Source organism: Bacillus rossius, chromosome 1 (genome assembly GCF_032445375.1).
Source record: "Bacillus rossius redtenbacheri isolate Brsri chromosome 1, Brsri_v3, whole genome shotgun sequence".
NCBI lineage: Eukaryota > Metazoa > Arthropoda > Insecta > Phasmatodea > Bacillidae > Bacillus > Bacillus rossius.
In genome coordinates this window covers 66,761,618-66,781,288 of record NC_086330.1, presented here as the reverse complement: position 1 = coordinate 66,781,288, position 19,671 = coordinate 66,761,618, and the positions used below count along the sequence as shown (strand labels likewise).

General features: G+C 35.3%; 2 protein-coding genes across 13 annotated transcripts in view; one reads left to right on the top strand and one right to left on the bottom strand.

Annotated features, from left to right (window-relative positions):
* LOC134536959 (gonadotropin-releasing hormone receptor) overlaps nucleotides 1–19,671 on the top strand; it is a 684,534-nt gene that overhangs the window by 239,748 nt on the left and 425,115 nt on the right. The gene's annotated exons all lie outside the window — the stretch shown is intronic.
* The window catches only part of LOC134536980 (uncharacterized), a 579,850-nt gene that overhangs the window by 288,319 nt on the left and 271,860 nt on the right, over nucleotides 1–19,671 (bottom strand). Inside the window, exon 3 of one of the 10 annotated variants that reach the window (XR_010075912.1) lies at nucleotides 15,352–16,404. The exons of the other annotated variants lie outside the window; for them this stretch is intronic. The gene's annotated coding sequence lies outside the window, so the exon portion shown is untranslated. Of the gene's footprint in view, nucleotides 1–15,351; nucleotides 16,405–19,671 lie in introns of those variants that run through there. 10 annotated transcript variants of the gene reach the window in all.

The window sequence follows — 19,671 nt, the reverse complement described above, 5'->3', positions numbered from 1 at the left end:
ATACATACTAAATGAACTACTAAGCGTTAACCAGGCTAAACTCACCGTGAAGATAATTATTTTTGTCAAATAAAGATTTACAAATAAAAAAAAATGCAATAGCTGTTGCTGTAGCTTGTGTGACGAAGAAAGCATGAACATTAAATATTGTAGAACTTACTGTTGGTAAACGTGAAATGTTAATTTTTAGCCTTTCCGCAACCCCTCTTGGGAGCTGATTTTCGGTAAACCACGTCTTCAGTTGATGTCAATGTAATACAAGGAACATTCTTCGCGAGTTTCAAGTATACAGGACCAATATGTAGGTACTTGAAAACGGGAATTTTGATATTTAACGCCCCCGCAACTCCATTAGGAAGCTGATTTTCGTAAAATCCATTCATAGAATATGCATATGTAGCGAAAGAAATGAATACTTGTTAACATTTAAAGTCTGTAATGTAAGCCTTATAGTTTTGGAGAGATTCAGTGAACGTACAAAAATTGTTTCTTATTTTTGTTTATTCTTTTTGCAAAGTTCGTTTTTCGCACATCTAGGTGATCCTAAATATAATAGAAAATTTGGTTGAGTATGTTAAGGGACATTAAAATTATTCTATAATATTGTCAAATTGTCAAAAAATATGGCACAACGGTTTTTTTTTATTTCGACGCAAAGCTGCGGGAACGGTGGGCGAGATTCACACTGTTCGAAATTACAGTCAATTTACGGACTTTTCGGCGAATAATTTAACTGAAATAAACGAAGAGTTTTCAGTAATTTCAAATAACTGAATCTTCGTATTTCGACTTCCGAGTAATTTGTTTGGTTATAAACAAAGGTAAATACACACATTTTAAAAATAAGAGTGTTCTTACAGCAACTGAACTATTTTCCTATATATATTTTTTAATATACCAAGAATATTCTTTTGGATTCATGTTAAAAGGAAGTGAACACAATGTACGTAAATGTACGAAGAAAGAGGTAAATTTACTCAAATTCCTGGCTAATTTGTAACCAGCGTTCTTCGTAAATTAAAGGTGAACATTTTTGACAGTGCTGATACGCTCGGAATAGTCCGGGATCCAATGAATCTTCGGCTTCACAGCATGGCCCAGAAGCAGAATGCGCGGAATGCGCGCATGCGCTGTGGGGCACGCGCGTCCTGGGCGCATACCGATGACGCATGCAGACAGACCAATGACGCATGCAGACCATTGACGCATGCAGACCAAAACTGGTTTTCTGCGCAAGAAGCCAGCATGAACTCGTGAAACTTTATCAGCGCTATTAAAATAATTCCACTTTACAAACGGACTTAGTTAATTATTAAATTAAAATATGTATTGCGATCAAGAACATATTCCAATACACCAAAAATTTATAAACTAAACTTAAGGGTAGTAAGAAAGGTATCACACACGTTAAATTTGATCAACTCATTTCCCGTTTTTTTCGTCACTATTCAAGATAATGTAATGAAATTGTCAGAGCATATAATTTTATATATCGTCTATTGAATGATATAGTTTTATAAAGTTGCTGATATCATTAAGTAAAATATATAATTTTTATTTAATGCATTTTTAAGTTGTTTTTCTTTCATTTGAATTTTTTGCCGGTGTTTTTTTTTATTTTTAACATTGTAGATTATGTCGATCAGAATAATGTCTCCAATAACTGGTAATAATAGGATAAAAAGATTTTTCGTGACATTAAGTCACCATTATTGTGCACTTTCGTGCCTGTCTATAACGTCCAATACCTAACAAACATGTATTTAGGAAGCTTGAAAGAAAACAAATTTTCTATATATTTTATAATTACTAATAGTGAGAATTTTACTATATAGTTTTGTTTGATATTGGATTGTGTTTATTAAGTTAAAATTTATTCTTTCAATCTAGGGTTTTCTTCAGTGACAAAATCTATAGAGGTTTAACTGTAAATCTTAAAAGTACAATCTCAAGAATTAAATATAAAATGATAACCTAATGTATTGAGCTATTATCACTTGATATTTTATTCGATTTCTTTGTTGGCATTTTTGGTTTCATTTTACGTTATGATGAAATTTATGAAGTTCTTTCTTAGGTTTTTGAAATTCTCAATGCACAGTTTGAAGGTTAGTTCTTTTAAATCAATGTGGGTATCAAAATAAGCTCAGAGAGTATAGTAGGACACAAGCATTATAGTTTATCAATCTGTTCCCATTTTAATTGTAAAATAAAGTGAAAAATATAAAAAATATATATTTATCAAGACAGTTAAAATAATCTCAGCTATCCCAAGGAGGAATCGCGCAGCTTGTTAACTGTTTTAATTTTTTTGTTTTCTCCTCGGCCATTCGTGAAACTATCAAAAGGAGACGGAATTATGAATGATTGGTTCCTTTTTCTGCTCACCGCACAAAGACACCACCAGCTTGACGAGGTAATCGCATTTCCATCTCGTATCGGACAACCTTACTAGCATTCAAAAGTGCAGTGAAATTTATTTATGGCTTGTGATGACTTCATAAATTTATTTACACTCGCTTTCACTCTGTGGAGGCTTCACCCCCAAACTACCCAGGCCCCCTTTGGGGTCTGTTGCTGTATATTTAGTGTGTTGTATAAATTTATTAAAATAAAAAAAATATTTACTTAAATGTTTATTGGCTATAAAGAACCGAATATACGCACTTCCAACTGCGTAAAATCTGTTAAATTTGATGATTATAGATGCCGCATAAGCATGGGCAGCAAAATTTAAATAGGTAAATAAAGCACAATGCCTTTTATAACAAATTTGGTAACCGATGACAGAGATAACAGATCTCATTAATGAAAAATTCGTGAATAAAAAAAATATAAATATTACCTTGGACCTAAGAATTTGACTGTATCTAAGGTATAATTGATTAAGGTATAACTAAGGTATAATAAGTCACAAAACCAAAATATTAGATCTCTCCAAATCTGATTCGACTGTTTAATCCGTGCTTGAATACGTTTTAACATTCTTACACAACGGACCTCCGAAGAAAAGTCTGAATCGACTATAAAAAAAACGCCCCTAGCTCATCTCTCTTTCGCTCTTTAGGAATATGCCTCCAGAACGCACAAATGGGTTTAAATCCATACTCTTATTTTTATTATAAAGTGCTTTGCTATTCGTCCTCATATGAAAAATTTAAAAATTTTAGGAATTGTAATTTCAACCATTTCTATGACGATGGATAATAGCATTTATGATTATACTTTAATGCGTTTATTTTAAGTTCTACAGCGTTTATTAATATTCACAAATTTTTTAAGTATTTTAAGATACAGTTAATAATTTGAAACCGGTTTACTTTATTTTAAATGTATCCTACATCCAAACTTCAAATAAATTATTCATTTTAAATTGAAATGTCCTAATTTTGTTCAGCACATAATGCTATATGAAATTTTAAAACATTAACCGGGATTCATGTTTAATCAACTACAGGTAAGGACTGAATTGATTTTGTCATGGGCAAGTTCAGTAAAGCGTACATTTCTGATCTCTATAAGCACGGTTGTTGTATGTATATGCGTGAAATGAAAAATGTAACCTTTCCACGAAAAATGTTAATTAGTATTGTTGAATGAAGTGAGGTGTGCTGCCGTAATTTTTTTTGCACATAACGAATTTCAAGAAAGATTTAATCAACAATAAATTGTTGTGCTCTCCAAACTATAAATTCTAAATTACGATTTCAGTGTGTAATGGGACCAATAGATTGACAAAGTTAAGGTTAGGGTCCTAAATAGTTTTGAGAATTCTGGTGTAAAAGTAATTCTCTAGAGTAACGAAATCAAAAATGGTATGGTTCACGAAAATAATTCTTTTATTAGCCCACAAAACCTAACATAAAGAAAAAACAATGAAATAATTTAATGTAGTTAACCTATCCGAACGAACTATCCAAATATTTTACAGTGTTTTAAACGTAACTAAAAAAACCAACCGTTCACTTTAAAGGATGGTAATATTATTTGAATATCACAAACCTGCATTTACATAGTAATGAAATTTATTTATTAAAACTGAAAACATGATTATGTACCTAATTATATCAATTTTTTCACATGATTCGTGACTATAACAACTACCAGTGTGAATTTTACGGAGTTTACTTTCAGCTTAGATCAGTGATTTTTAACCACTTAAACGTAAATCTTTAAGGTGGTAATTATTTTTAACACGGTTTTAAACATCTATTAAGGTTACACATCTACGTGAAACAATCAAAAGAATGCGAATTTTTTAACATTTTAGTGCGCCAAAAATCTAAAATTTTCTTTCCCAACTTCAAAAATTAACTTTAACCCAAATATATGCATTCTTTCAGCAGCAACGTAAACGTCATAGAAAAACACATGTTAGATTTGTAAGATATGACACACGTACAAAACATACAGTTAATCTTTGAGAACACCATGTTTTTCAATTCTTTTCCGCAGCAAACAATATATGGCTCACAGAAGACAGCAAAGTTTTATTTTTGTTCACGTGTTATTGCAGTCTATGGCCACCGCTAAAAAAAAATCATTGGTTCCATCGTGAACATGGAACAAGCGTGAATAATGGTGTCGCGAAAATATGCTTGTTAGTGATATAGTGTTTTCTCATCAATTATGTATCAATTATTCAGGGCTGTATCGTTTATAAGAATTTCCACCACCTCTTACAATGGTGTTGTCATGAACATTATTCTATAAGAATACTACAATGGGCTGGCTTGAAAGATAATTTTTATTTCAAGGGCTTGAAAAAACAATTCAAATTTTCGGAATAATCCCGTCGTTTAAGGGAGTAAATCTACCTTCTGTCAAAATTCCACGTTCCTAGTTGTTGTATTGATGAATGGGTCAGTGGCGCATCCAAAAAGATGGACAAGGGAACATCAAATTAAATTTTGTAATATAATTTTAGTACATTTACAATTAGTGAAATAGAACCTTTTTGTTATGGTTCAAAACATCCTATCATCTTTAGCACCGCAATAAAATAATACTTTTGTAAGTGTTGTAATCTATGATCAGGAATTTGGCGGGGATCTGAAAATTATTAATCGCTGTGCTCCCCACCCCCTCCCCCGGCCTAACTGTGGATCCGCCAGTGAGTGAGTCAGACACTGAGTCGCACATGAGGCTGTGTATATCAACACTGATTATATTGAATGCTATTATATATAGTCTTTACTGTAAATGATGAAATATTCTTAAATTAACCAATTGAAAAAGGAAAATGGTTGTTTGCAAAAAGGTGTTGAAACAAAGATGGCGTCCTTCAGTTCTCGTCCCTCCCCCTTAAGCCGTACAATGCTCGATGTTTGGCACACGACATCTCTGCTCCGCGTTAGTCTGCGACCGAGAGGACTGCTATTGTGGCGCGACAGATCGTATGTGGCTCTCTCGTCACCGTCTCGATAGCTGCCTCCCCACTCTACCCCCTTCTGATACACCCGCACCCCTGATCGAGCCGCGACCAAACACAATGCATTTCAGAGAATTTGGGTCCTGTTTTGTCTCGCTCGAGTAGACGCACAACAGATCGACAAAGGCGTACTCAGGAACACCGAGGGAATCAAAACTCTACTTTTTTTGTTTGTTTGTTTGTTGGTATTTGAGGTCAAGCGTAACGAAAGGGACTAATTAGAAACACACAAAGTGGTGCAGCATGCAAAGCTTAGCTTCACCCACTATAATTGATTCTTCCGCTTGCCAAACCACTGTATTTTTAATGCAGAAATACGAAAAAAATCAAACCATGAAGTAATTTATGTATTCGTTACAAAGCTCTCGAAAACAAACAAACTAGTGACGAGCACGACGCAATTAGTCAGGCAAAAAATTTGGTTGTAAATATTTGCCGGAAATTTTACATAGCATATGAAATGTTGCTTGTATCATCTGGCGACATTTTTTTTGTTGCTGCATAGATATCGCAAAACGCAATGGTTTTAAAGTTAAACATATGTAAAAAAAATTCGTAAATAAAAAAAATTTACTCGCCAGTGATGTGTAATCATCTAGCCACGGCACCGAGCAAACTCAGTGTGTGTTCTCATGTTGTTCATGTGGCAAATAAACTTATAAAACTGGGACACGAAATTCAACGTTAAACACAAAAAATATATATATATTTCAAACGTGATAAATTAACTGATAAATAAAATAGTCACTTTCCAAAAATCCAAATTTATGGATGCGAATCACACAAATATATTCTGCGCTCGCCGCTGGAATTCGCTTCCTAAATCGTAAACGTTGCTTGCCACCATCATAAACAGATAGCAGAGCAGCAAAAAAAAAAAACATATTAATTTTAAACTATTAGAAACGGCTCCTATACAACCCCTAATTTGTACCTGATTTTCGACAAGGAATTTTACTGAAATACTGCCCATCTTATTGAAATTCACTAAACAGGTAATACGATAAAGATTCTGCACACGTTATAAGTTATTCTTTGATGGCATTACTAAAATATGACCCTAAGAAAAGGGGGTTGTCTGTAAAGTCGGTTTACGGACGATAATTTTACGTGATAACATCACATCATAAGAAAACATTGATGAAATTTACCTACTTTTTAATTTTCAAATATTATTTACAGTTTCTGCAAATTTAATTTAAATAATTTGTTTAAATATTATCACGAACAATTGGCTATAGAAATAAACTGAAATCAAATTAATGTCAATAAATTGTTAATTTTAAATGACGTAATTGAACAAATAAATCAAAATTTTTAAATTGCTGATTTTAAAAAGCCAGCTTTAACCTGATTGATATTATAGAAGATTTTCTCACACGACGGTTGGCCGGTTCTTGCACGCTCGGCTTAGCCAGAACGAGAAAATGAGTCATGATTTTTCGTGCGTGCAGCCAGCGTTCATCAATTTATTAGACGTTATCACGTCAAAAAAATTTTAAAACCGCAATATTACACTCTCTGTATGTTTGTATATATTTTTTTGCCTAAACGACTGAAATCAGTCTGTAAATAACAAATCTTAACCTTATTGAGCTGATTCAACATAATAATATAATTATATTAAAATGTTATTAAAAAAGTTTAAAAAATAATTAGTGATGACTTTATAACACTGCTCTTCGAGGTTATCAAGAATATGTGTTATATTAATTATAATAAAATTTTTCTTAGATATTTTAAAACTTGAGATTATTTTTTGCTGTGTCTATTTTAGTTTACCAAATATATTCCGTAGGGTAGTTTAAATATTATAAATGTAGTTACATTTCGCACACCAGCACGTTTGGTATGGTCCCTAATATTTTCGAATGTGACTGTATGCGGGTTTATGTCACTCACTGCACGTGGGTCTGCCGTATTTGTGTCACAATTCCGTTCATCGACTTCCGTTACATTTTAACGAAATCACTCCTACCAAAAGCCTTATACTGAAAGATATGAAGTTTAAACATCAACAACTGCATTTAAATGAAATAACCTATCACCGAGGATGAAAACTATATTTTAACCTTGTTTTTCGGTAACTTCACAGTTGTCTCAGGAAAAATTCCCCAATTCTTGTCTTAACTATAAAATTTCCTTTTAACTCCTTTTTTTTTGTGTATTACTAGCTTATGTGTCCTTGTTTTCTACGGGAATCTAAAGGTAGAACACTCTTGCACTGCTCATTATACATGCCTAAAAAAATAAAAACAAAAATAAATCTATTTTAGGAATAAAAATGAGACAAAAATATTTCGTAGAACTAAGGCAACCGGATTAGATATTTGATTAAACAGTTTTCTAAGGCCACTCAAGTACCTAAGCATTTATTTAATTAATAATAACCTCGTTGCAATACCCTGCGTTGCCCGAACAAGAATATATCATGTTTTTAGTATTAAAGTGGGTGACTGATAGTTTGTTGATTGTCAAACTATAAGTCAATGCCACAATAAATTGCAAAAGTTTAAAATTTAAGAGCATTCCAGTGGAAATTAAAGGTTTTCGTGGTATAAATACCGTTTACCCTTTTTTCTTTGTCTATTACTATTCTCGCTTCGATGATGCTATCCAGATAACGTTTAATTCCGTTTCTTGTGCAATAACATAATTTCTGCGAATTTCGATCTTGCAGAAAAAAGATTGGTGGGCCTACCATCATTTTTAGGCAGTGCAGTGGCATTCCTGGCAAATTTTACTAATTGAAAAATTCTCTAACACTGCAAAAGCCGTTGCCATGGAGACGAAGGAATCATCAATATTGCAGCAATAGTTGCCATGGAGATTAGTATAGGGAAATCGTAATTACTGAAAATTAAATTTAAAACAAACACACTGCCACGTCCACCAGGCCAGCTAAAATTGATGGTAGAACAAGAGTTATCTACCAACACATTCGCGAGTGGAAGGCAGTCCGTTATTGCGAAGAAAACGGAGAGTTTACAAAAATTCCTCTTTACTTATATCGATACCTGCTAAAGTGCCCGGTATACAAACATCGCTTAATTTAGTCAAGCAAAGATTTATAAATAAAAAATGCAATGGCAGTTGGCACGGTGACGAAGAAAGAATCAACATTAAGTTAAAACAATTTAGGCCTGTTGTTAAAAAATGTGAATACATAATATTATTGCTATCTTAACTGTGCTCAATTATTTAAAAATGATAATAACTCTACATATATGTACTTCAACTAAACACAGAATATTTTATTTGCCTTTAAAACTTTGTTGATCTTATTTACAAATAATTTTTGTTAAATAAATAACACATTTTTGTTTAACGCTTTTTAAGAAAAAGTGGATTTTATACGTGCAAAAAAATAAAAAATAAATTATGTTTAGTTAACTTTAAAATTTCCTTTTTCACGCTGCAATTTTAAACAGATCGTGGCTTTCCGTACAAAATAACATAAGTTTACAACAACAAACATATAAGTATACATTCCCGGATTATATCTCAGAACCCTGCGTATCGCTAGCTCCATATGTTTCGTAGATGTATAAATACAAGTTGACGTGACTTTGATGTGGTTTGCGCCTCTGTTTTATATAAAAAAAATTAAAATGTTGTTTATGATTGGTACATAAATATTTTACGTGATGTTTGGTCAAATTATTTCCAAAACCCAGCCGAGAACTAGACCCACGAACCTTTCAATGAACGAAAAAAGTCGACTTTCATTGGTTATATATTCTACACTAGTTATCTTTTAAATATTTCAATGCAATAATAACTCAAAAATCAATATACGAATCCAATAAATTTCAGAAAAAATATTTGTTGTCTGTTAAAGAAAACCTTACAATAAAATTAAATGATACACTAAATTCACTGCATTATTTTAACATAGAAATTATAATGGGTAAAAATTCAACAAATAAGTTTTTTAGATCATGTATACTACATCTGAACGCCACGGAATGCAGCACTACTGCTAATTTGACCAAAGTTTACAGTATTGCAATCATTTTATTTCATTTACTCGGTTTAAAATTTCGTCTTGATTATTTTGATATATTTAGAGAGAAACAAACATAATTTGAAAAATAAATAAGCAACCATAAATTATATTTTATTACCACACCGGTAGACTTTAATAATCTCATGTTTCAGGCGTTGTTTGATGATCTGGGTTTTTATACTTTTACATAGGTTCTCGCTATAAATTCAATTAGTGGTATATACATCTCATCGCTTTAATTCAGTAAACATTTAATGATTTTCAAATTGAATAGAACATGCAATCCCTACCCCACATTGTCAAATAAAAACCTTTAATTATATTATATTTTGTAGTTTGTATTTTTTTCTTTTTAACGTTAGTTTAAAACTTTCAATTTTTTTTTTTTTTTTTTCACTTATGTAGCTTTGTCACATTTCAATGAACCCTGCAGTCACCTCGTTATGGCAAGCGTTCTCATTCTACCAATTATTCGACTTCGCTGCGTCTGGAACTCACAAGACAAGCGAGTTAAGACAATTGTCGCGTATTCCTGCGTATTTGGTCCTTTGGAAACCGACCCTTGCAGCCTGTGAATGCGCTAAACATCGTTGACGGTCAGTTCCCACGGCTGTGTGTGTGGGATCGCGCCTGAGGAAGTCGGTACAATGGCGTGTCGCGAGCGTGAAACTTACGCAACGAACTTAGGGAAAATCCCTCGACGAGTGGCGAGAAGAAAATGGTTTCAAACGCTTTTTTTTCCTTCCCTGCGCTAGAATAACAACCTCCGTGGTGTCGGACAGGGGAAGAGGGGACGACAAACTGCTTTCTCGGAAATAAGGATATGGTTCAGAGGAAAACGTTAATGAGCACAAACAGAAAGTGTGATGATATCCCGGAAAGTGTCGTGCGTGCTAAGTTACCACTCTTGAACACAATTCTGCGAGCTGAGATATTGCTGGCGGTAAGTTTTTGCAACTGAACGAGTTGGGTTGTGCTGTGCGAGTCACACGTGGACATTAAAAGACGTAGCTGGCATCTCACCCAAGTGGCAGCCAATGAAATGAACACCATCCAGATGGTATAGCATGACCAAACACTTCCACTAATACCATTCATCGCAGGTTTAAAAACTAGCGGAACATACACCAGCAATTATCTCAACTCGCAGAATTAAGTAAAAAATCGTAACTCAGCGAGCACTGCACTTCATGAGAATAAGCAACGGCTCATGGCAACATCCGCCACTTTTCGGACTGGAAAAATCTTCGGGAAAGACCATGCAGGTATCGTCCCCGGATAACATTAAATGGAAGCGAATGATTAGAGAACCATACTACCGTTGTTGATGGAAATAGTTAATATCATGCTGTTTCAGTTCTTATACATATGACAGGTGTATGCTTAAACAGTGAATAGAAACTCAGGGTCACCATTAAAATTGCGACCAGTTTTAAGAAAACCAGGTAGGTTCTTAGAAAATAATAAAACAATGTTTGGAGCATAAAGAATCCATGGAGAAATTTGTTTTAAGTGTAACATGTAACAGCATTGTATATTCAGTGTATTATCCGGCATGATTAAAAAGTTTCAAATTGCTGAAGTTAATTTTAAAGAGTAATTAAAACATATTATTACATGAAATTAGAAGTTACTTTGGGTCACCGACATTGACGTAATTCGGGGGAGACAAAGAGTGGTATTTGCCAACAGAATGGTTCAACCCACCATTAAGCTATCCCATAAAGTTAAATCATCAATAATTTACAAACACTTGTAAAATTAAATTTTACAAGCATGGAACTTTCTTAATTCATTATTAATCAAGTATTTTTGAGCTCAGAAAAATTAATTGTTTATTGGAACATGTATATTATAATGTTGTAGTCTAAAACCATTAAAAAATATAATTTCTTTTTTTAATTTCCCGGGGGAGGACCTCCGGACCTCCCTTACACGTGGGGACATTCCACATCCCCAGAACCCTTGTACGCCTTGCCACCCCAGTTGAAAAAGCTGAAATTACACATCTGGTCACCGATGCATTAATGATTTTTTTTTTAGGACCGCATCTTAATTTTTTTTTTTTTTTGCTAACGGCAGTGCTAGAATTTGAGACACGGTCTCTTTTAAACACTCTTGCTTGGGGGATTTTCCTGGCACTTTATTACGAAAGCTATTTTGCCTCTTTATATTTCGTCTCGAAATTTTCTCAACGAACATTTACCATCAAAAATAACGTTTGGTAAATATTTGATGAGATAAATTTATAAGCTGGCAAACATTTCAAGAGAGATATTGTAATAAATTCACGTGGAAATTCCTTAATGCACAGAAATGTGAAGAAAATGAAATAAGCACCTCTGCACGTGAGACCGAGTAGACATCCGCGCTATTTGCAGAACTGGCCAGCCGCTCCAGAAGGAATGCTCGGAGATGTATGGGCGGTGTTGAAAGTGGGTCGGTAAGAGGAGAGGTGGAATGGAAGGGAGAATCCCATCGTAACGAGAGGCTCAGAGGAATTCCCCGACCGTAAGCACCAGCGCTGCTGTGCCGGCGCGAGAGCTCTTGTCCGTTGACGACCGCCCATCGGAGGCATGCAGGAACGTCGGCCGCTCCGGGAGGCATTCACTGACAATTCACTTTCTTTAGTCAGAGCATAAAAATACATCCAAGCGATAATTTTTGTACAGATTTATTAAATTTTATATAAAATCATATAATCATACTATCATTGCAAGTCAAATTTTCTTTTCTGTTTTTGGTTTATTCAATAATTATCAGTAGTATATAATAGCTTCTCCTGGCCCAGGATTCTGAGTATGGCGTGTTTGTCGTTTGCTGGAGGCTGGCTTCTGGTTTCCGTCTGCTGGGGTCGCCATTTAGGATGATGAAATGTACACCTTATTTTTGCCTTTGCTGGAGGATGACACAATGCTAGCCATTTTTGAATCTGCTGTTTATTCCTAGAGATTCCTGGCATCACTCTGAGACATGCATGTATGGTCGGTTATCCATTAACTACCATTGTTGTATTGACCATCATAGACATATTAAATTAAATTTTTTATACAAAATACATAGATAGCTAGATGATTAAAATAGTGGCAGCTCGACCTCTGGGTCGTAAATAATACGCATTTGACCACACAATAATCAAGACATATACCAGACTAAGAATTAAATAACATATATATAAATATATATATAAAATTAAGAAAATTATACTTGTAATATTTAATATGAAGGAATAATAGCAGAACCTGTTCAAGGCCAAGCCACCATCTTCGTGTTAGGTAAATGCTATTATGAGCGTTAGAGTTGCTAATTTCAGACAACGTCTGCTAGAGTTCTCTGCTGCCATATTAATTTTTGTATTCAATACTTGAATCTGGGAGTACTAGTGTCGCATATTGCACACAGCTACTGCTAGAGTCAGCTGCCACCATATTGGTTTAATTTTTACACACCTGGGTCTTAGAATCCTACATCTTGTCACCCATGTTGGCTGTCATGGGCGTATATCCCGGGTGGGGCCAGGGGGGCTCGGGCCCCCCCTGGAATTAATGATCCCCTCCTTGGGGGGGCCCACTTCGTGAATTTAAAGTTAATGGTGTACACAACATATATATAAGATTATTATTTACAACGACGACAGACACTTTGACATGCTTTACATTCCTACCTTCGAGTTCAGTAGTTATTTTCCCCTACCCCTTCTGCGAAAGCCATGGTATGGAGTTTTCTAGTGAGAACTTTGAAACCCTTAATTCCTAGAAACCGTTCATTCCAAAGGACGAAGCTAGGGTAGGGTTCCGTTAGCATTTCCTCCCCATTGTTACGCACACTACCTTGTCCTCTGAAACGACAGTATTATAGGTTTCAGGTAGTCTGTTTTTAAAGTGGTTTTGCTCTCGTGTGCGCCAGTCTTCTGCTTTCTTGGCAAACATCAACATGGATAAGTTCGTGACGCGGAAGAAACGGAAAACAGAATCTGATTCTCACCTGGTAAGCTTGATTGTTTTATAAGTAGTGATTATTATTTAAGTAATATATTTTATTTAAGTGATTATGTAACGTTATTTTTCCCAGTAAATAAACAACTTAATACTTTAACAGTAATTATAGCAGAATTTAGTTTATTTACGAACTGAAACTTATATATAATTTTCTGGAATTTTTTAGCTCATCTCCATTCTGTAAGGCTAGCTGCTCTGTACATTACATGTGAATATAGAGGGAATAATTTTTTTTCCTCGTCAATATGGAATTTAAAATCACTCCCCTTTTATTATCAAACGATAATTTTCACAATTCATGGCCGATAATCACTTTATAACATTTGTTATTTGATAACTGCAACACTGCACGAGTAAACAGAAGTAAGAGTGAGAAAGAAGTACTTAAACGTTACATATCCGTATTTAAGTTATTAAGGAAGCAAACGCGTCTCTTTAGTAACTAATCAAGTGGCATATTTTAACTAAATAATTCACTGCCAAAATACTGATTATACTAAATATAAGCCGAGAAATGTATGTGGTTCAATTAGCTGTAGTATAAATTTCAAAGTTCTATCTCCGATATTTTTCATTTGTGTCTTTAAGATTTTTTCTTTTTTACCTGGTTGATGCCATTACCAAATAAAATAGTCTTTAAGGGTTTTAATATGATTCGATCGTTAATTTTATGTTGATCCGTTTATTAGCATTGGCGCTTTGGGTTTTAGGGCGTATCAAACACTGTGAACAAAGAATGTCACGAACAGCATTTGAATCGCAGTAATTATGTGATGTGGCATAAAAAAAACCGACAAAGTGCGAATCGAACTCGCGCACGAAGGGTTCCGTACCATTATCTATAAAAACGGCAAAAAAAAATCATGCCTGTTGTATGGGAGCCCCACTTAAATATTTATTTTATTCTGTTTTAGTATTTATTGTTATAGCGGCAACAGAAATACATCATTTGTGAAATTTGATTCTGTTTTCACTAGTGAAATTGCTCTTAGTTATTCCAGCTTCTTCATGCGAAGGTGAGCGCAGCTTCAGCGCTCTGAGGCGTCTGAAGACACGGTTAAGAAGTACCACGACTCAAACTCGTCTCAACTCAGTGACTGTGTGTCATGTTCACAAAAGTCGTTTGGATGAACTTAGTTTACATGAATTAGCTAAAGATTTTGCTTTAAGATCTGAAATTAGAATAAACACTTTTGGAAAATGGTAATGTATGGGTGGGGTGTTATCTATTTGCATTATAATCACGTATATTATTTTTATAGATTTTTTCATGGATATTTTATGTATTAAGGTTAGCAAATTATTCAAACATGTTTGAGAGATCACTTTTTATAGTCATTAATTAATAATTACTAAAACATATGTTGCTCTGCTTTATTGCTAATATCACTTACGTAAAAATAAATTGTATACCATACGAGCTTATCATCCAGAGAATACTTTTTTCGGTTGACCTCTAGCGCAAAATTCTTAAACCACAGAATCCACGGGCCCCCTTGGAAATCCTACAGATTTGCGCCCATGTTGGCTGTCATATCAAATCTGTATTTTGTCTCATACAAATAAGGGGAAAAATGATAAAATCCATTTGAAATGTGCCTATTAATATGTTGATTTATTCAACATATTTTCATCGTTGGTTTTATCCTTGGTCGATGTTAAAAACGTAATTTGTTGTTAAAAATACATATATAATTAAATATGAGTAGAATTTAACATTTAACTATAAAAGTGCCCGGTTCGAGAAATGAAACAACACATTTTTACATATAAACTTTAAATGATATAATTTTACACCACTACAAGTTAACATATAGCTACACACATTGCACATTTAATGAATACATATTTAAGATTACATAAACTTAACATCTTCTGCTCAATGTAAATATTAAGTTTTAATTTTGAGCAGTTTAAGACAATGTATACTCTTAAAAACCCGATTTCTGAAGTTGATCAGCTAAATACTTAAAGGATTTCTTACACACATGAATATTTCGCTGATGTTTTGTAATCTGGAGTCTCACAAGTTGGGAAAAGATTCTGATGTAACAGTAGAGTGCATTTTGTTTTTATCTGTCACGAGCAACAGATAGAGATGGTCTTTTCTTTCTTGTTAAGTTATACAAATTGGGTACACATTAATATTCTCATTTAGTATATACACATTAACTGACACTCTGGGATTGTTTTACTCAAAATGTTTTATCGGGTGTATTTTTTATGGATAGTCCAGACTACTGAAGTCGTACATATTCTCCAAATTCTCTTATAAACATGGTTTTGAAGACTTCCCTCGACAAGTCTTGACAAAATACACCATTAAAAAAAACTAATCATTTGAGTACTGGCATTTCACTGCTGCTCTTTTTTGATGAATGATTCAGGTAATACAATAAATGATTATTTATGATGTTAGTAAGCACTACTATTTATTACACGCTTGTATCCCTTTGCACATCTTGTAATAACTTTAACTGTTACATTGTGAAAATACCTTGTCGCTTTTGTTATACTTATATGTGTTCCGAGACAATGTCAGAGACATACTGCAGGTTATAAGATATATTTTTATGTTTTCATTGTGTCCAAATCATTTACTACACTTTTCGCACTGAAACAGTGTTTTTAATACATTATTATAATTTTTTTATGACTATGAACACTTTAAGTTATAGTGAAGAACTTCCACAGCAATTTTCCAATCGACCAGGATATTTCTAGGGCAAAGTCGTCTGATTCGGTATTGATTTTGGCAATGTTGTCACCATTGCTGAAGACATTACGTATATTGATGTATCTGGCAGTGATGAGACTGTTGGTGCGGCCAACATCGGGGTCTCTTGAACTGTCGAAGTCGTTGCCATCGGATTATTTGGGGCTGCAGGCATCGTGGCCATCGGGATCTGTAGAGCTGTCCGTATCATTGCCATCAAGGTCGGCATTAATGATGGTAAAAATTTCACCTAATTCACAAGAATAGCCATTAACTAAACATATGTATCAGACCGGTCAAACAAAATGATCCGCACAGCACCACAACTAGACAAGGACAGAGGGTCATATCATTTGAGCCTCACTTACATACCCACAGACATTGGTATAATAGTATAATAATTCTTCGAAACGTTGACTACCTGCACAATACAGCTGGAAGCAGTCATGAGGCTATCGAGAATACCCAACGTAGGCAAAAGCAAAGGTAAAAACCACAAGTAATATTATCGAAATTTCTTTTTCCTTTTTTTATTGATCATTCACATGCCTGCACCAGTTTTGCATGAGTGGGCCTTAGTACTGTTGTTTATGGCTCGATTCCCGTAAATAACCCTTCCTAATATAGATTTATCCTTCTTGACCACCAAACCATCATACACCGGCATATTTTGTCCTAGTACTGCATGGCGATTTGATGGTATCTTCAGTTTTATCTGCCAATATCTGGGCAGTTTAGTGCCTCGATTACAAATCTTTGCCGACAGAAAAGGCAATATCGTGCTGCTTGCACGATGTGTCAAGAAAATTAATGCCCACGTCATAGTTAGGTAGTTATTTAGCTAATTTAGTTCCTCGACCACAAAATCTGTAGCTGGGAATGTGTAGCTAAATTATTAATCAGTAAATTTACAAGTCCTTCACCAATAGGTTTTTATTCTTAACTCTTAGAGACTTTACACACAGTGGATGTAAAACTATAAATAGACTTTCTCTATCGGTCCTGCGATCAGTATCAATGGCGATAGTTAAATAGGAAGAATGTTTGCCTTAGTGCATTACAAAGGACGATGAGCCAGGGCACGCGAATCACGACATGGCTCTTAATTACCTTCTACTTGACGATGCATAATCACAGGGCCATCAAACTTTGGAAAAATGTGCATTCAACTAAGTTTGCTAAAAGAACCAATAGGACTTCATTTCGAGAGTGTGTACCTGTATTCCAAGTCGCTGCAACAGTCAAAGAACCAGTGCTTGGCTACGATCGGCGGAAGGCCTGAAATGTTTTCCAAGCCAAGCAAGAGCCAATTCTGTAAAAGGTTTCGACGATATCGTGTGCGAGAAGCAAGGATTGATTCAAGAGTACTTTTCCATGGGTAGACAACCAAAAGTGACTGTATTTACCTGTCAATCATAAAGTCTAATAGCTAAACATTTGCTGCGTGACATTGCGAATGTCGTCACGTTTTGCATCGAAGAACTTAAATCATATCATGATTACGACGACCAAGTAAGCACATATTAAAAATTACAAGAATTTAAAGATATGTGCTCTTTGTGATGGAAAATCAAGCACAGTTTCCTAGTTGTAGTCAGGTTCTGGCGTCTATATAAGATCAGGTACCAAAAATGTTTCGATCAGGTTTGTCGTCAAACATAAGTCATAGTATTTCCAAATTCAGAAGTAGCGCTTGTACTTCGAGGATTAAAAATTTAACTCCTATTGTTCTCAATGCTTACGACTTCGAAATCTTTATACCATATTTCGATACTTAGTCAAAAAGTAGAAAGTGTTGTTGTGCTCCCCCGCTCCGTCGGTCACTCGGCGGTCGCTGGTTAGGGTTGGGTTCAGCTCGAACTCAGGGAAAGGGTGTTGGCCATCGTGGCAGGGGACTGGGGGTGGCTATGTTACGAAATAAGAAGACTGGATTCGCGCCGCTGGGTTTATTATGATGGCGCTTAACATCTAGTTCATGATGCCTTGGAGCTCAGCCCGTCTCGGATCTAGTGTCGGGTCACGGCCCGCCGCACTTGGTATGGTGATAGCCGACACTCCCGATTTTAGCACGGTGATAGGCGCAATTACTAGCATTAGTTCGTGCCCGCGAGTTAGAATGTTACATTACGCAGTTTTACACGGGCGGAAGCTCTGCTGGTTCAGGGCATACAGTTTTGTTACGAGATGCACTACAAATTACACTGGTATTTACAAACAGTTTATGCCACTTTCACGGCAGTCACATACACGAACTTATGGTTTACACAACTATTTACTCTAGGCCCCGCGCGTGCCATGCACAAAGAGAGGTCCGCTCTCCGCGATTACGACTCTACCAAGTCTCCTAGGATCTACGTGTGTGTGCCCGTAGACCTGTGACGAGGCGATGGCATACCCTGGTGATGACTGTGGAGGGATAATGCTGCGCGTATGCTTACGTCGAGCAATTTTTGTGGGCCGGATGTGAGGCTAGCACTACTCACGAGCACAGCTCCGGCGGGACACGTCTGTCGTCTCCTCGGAGGTGTAGACTACTGCCTGGTCTCAGCCCGCGCCAAGCCCAAGGCCGGAAACTATTCGCATTCCAACAAAATGGTCTTCATATTTAAAAACTGAAAGTAGCACGCTAAAGAACTATGAGACGAATTGGAATTGCACGCGAACTTCACGCTCCTGAAATACGATTTATTTATGGCAGACCTTGTATTGATGTTACCATATTCCCGAATGAACAAGGACTTCAAATACATGTTTTTGGTTACTGATGTGACAGCAAGTTCACTTGGGCAGACCTATGAAATTGAAGAAGGTGACATATATCCAAGGCAGTGGCAGATTTTATGCGCGTTGAACGTGTACCGTCGTATCTACAAACGGATCTCGGCTAAGAATTGTACAATGTGACATTTTAGGTTTGAATGAAAAAGTTTGGCATCTAACACTAATTTAAAGTTAGTTAATTCAAAGCTTCCATATTAAAGAGGTTAAACAGACCATTACACACAATGATGTGGTGACAGTTCACGGCTAACAGAACTTAAACAAGTAGCTGGTTATCTTTCCAAAACTATTAATCGAATACAATTATACCATGAAAATGAAGCCCAAAGACCTCAAGTACGATAACCTGCTCCAGTCAACATTTCTTAACACAAATAAGAAAAATCCTTGATAGCTAAAAGTAATGTCAGCGACATTGTACTGACATCCAAGCAAAAGGAATTCTCTGGGTAAGGTTTTACTTCAAATTGTAGTTTACATGTGAACCACTTTCGCTAATCGGAACCCAATACCTAACTACCTCGAATATTTGGACTACAAGTCTATTTGTGGTGTCTCCTATGCCAAAGAGATTCAACCTACGATGTATTCTGACACAAATTTGGTGGAGAAGATTCTGAAACGAATAAATGGATAACTTTGCGCCGAGTAGTGGAAGTTCCCGCCTTGTTTACTTAAATTAGTGGGTAGCAGATGCGGAAATCGAGAAATGTTAAAGACTTTAACAATGTGCTTA